Here is a 1,571-nt window from a genome sequence, read left to right as displayed (position 1 = left end):
GAGTTTGATGGAGCTGCCCTGGGCCACAGGGCTCCCTCCTTGTTGCCCACTGGGGCCGATGCCTGCTGCTGGAGGGGAAAGGAAGCCCCCCACGCCGCAGACCATGACCACTGTCTGCAGGCAGCGCTCCTCTCAGACTTGTTCTGCTGCTGCTTGGGCCACACGTCGGGGCCAAAACCCTCTGGCAGAGCAGAGCATCGCCCCTGGAGCCAGCGAGGGAGCAGGACAACCTGCCCATCCTGGGGGCCTTGGTGCTTCAGCGGTGGGTCTGGGGAAAGGGCAGGTGCTCATGCTGGGTGTCCAGCTCTCACTTGTCACTAAGGGCCAGCACCCAGTAGTAAAGGGGGCTCAGATCGTTCACTTTCTGGACCTCGAATTGCATTTGCACTTGCTATCAAAGATCGAAAGTTCTCTCTGCCCCGTGTTCCTGCCAGGTGTGTCTCCTCACCCTGGGGAGGGGGAGCATCGCTGCAGCCAGGTTTCCTGGAAACTTCTAAATTCACTTTTCCATTCTCTGAATGTCCCAGGGATGATATTAACCGTGAGCACAATGCTGACGGGCGAGCGGTACCGAGGCTGCGCAACGATGCGGTGAAGGAGGAAACAACTCCTCCAGCCAGGCTTTCTGCAGGGACAGCTAATGGGGACAAATGTGTCTCCTTCGCAGAGGTGTTTGGGGCATGGCAGTGACAAGCGTCTCGTGGGCAAGCGTCCCCGTGCCATGCAGCCATCAAAGTGGCCACAGCTCTCTGTGGGCTCTTGTCAGGGTGGGTGGGGTGTTAGTCTGCACGTTGCGGTTGGTTTTGGGGTCTGTTTTGAGTTTTCAGCAATCCCTTGGTGGCGGGTTACCAGTTTAGAGAAACATTGCCTGGGCCGAAGGGGAACGTGGGAAGAGGGGCTGGTGTAAAAGAAAACGTCATGATTTTAAAGTGGAAATAGAACCATGGCCCTGTGAAGGGAGGGCATGCGCCCCTCCTGGGTTTCGTCGTGACATGGCCACTAGATCACTTCGAGGAGAGCCCCCGTTTGCAGTGCCATGAGCAGCTGGCTGGGCCAGTCAGCACCTCCTCCCTCCAGCAAGTGAGATGGTCCCGGTGCTGTCAGACAGGGACCTCCAGCACCGCGTGTGCCCGGGTGCAGCTCCAGGGCAGGGAGCAGCGCCCTGGGGCAGGGGCACGTGTCTCCAGGACACACACCTGACTGCAGCAGGGCTGAGGAGTGGCAGAAGAGGGGCCAGGGCAGCTGACCAGGCACCTGCCTCTGCTGCCCAAGCCTAGGCTGAGGTACCTCAGGTGAGGCCATCACCTTGCCGTCCAGTAAGCCATTCTGCTTTTGGATGTAAGCTAACACTTCTTTTCAAGGTTTGTTTCGCCTCCTTTGAACTGCTAATCCCGCAGCACAAGCTATCAGCCTTTCTAGCTTCTCCTTTGCTCGGCTTTGTCATTAAACCAGCCCGGCACCAGAGAGCTCTGAAGGAAGGCAGTACGGTGAGAAGGTGCCGTCATCGTGGAGCTGCCCGAGCCAGGCATTGCACCACGGGGCCGCACATCCAGCTCAGGGACGTGCTGCCA

General features: G+C 58.8%; 1 protein-coding gene across 1 annotated transcript in view; it reads right to left on the bottom strand.

Annotated features, from left to right (window-relative positions):
- Window positions 1-1,571, bottom strand: part of RGS5 (regulator of G-protein signaling 5) — a gene marked incomplete at its 5' end in the record, with an annotated part of 4,259 nt that overhangs the window by 2,014 nt on the left and 674 nt on the right. The gene's annotated exons all lie outside the window — the stretch shown is intronic.

This window comes from Buceros rhinoceros, unplaced genomic scaffold (assembly GCF_000710305.1).
Source record: "Buceros rhinoceros silvestris isolate BGI_N320 unplaced genomic scaffold, ASM71030v1 scaffold39589, whole genome shotgun sequence".
Taxonomy (NCBI): Eukaryota; Metazoa; Chordata; class Aves; order Bucerotiformes; family Bucerotidae; genus Buceros; species Buceros rhinoceros.
Note: the sequence above shows the minus strand (reverse complement) of the source record. Positions and strands in the feature narration are given on the sequence as shown.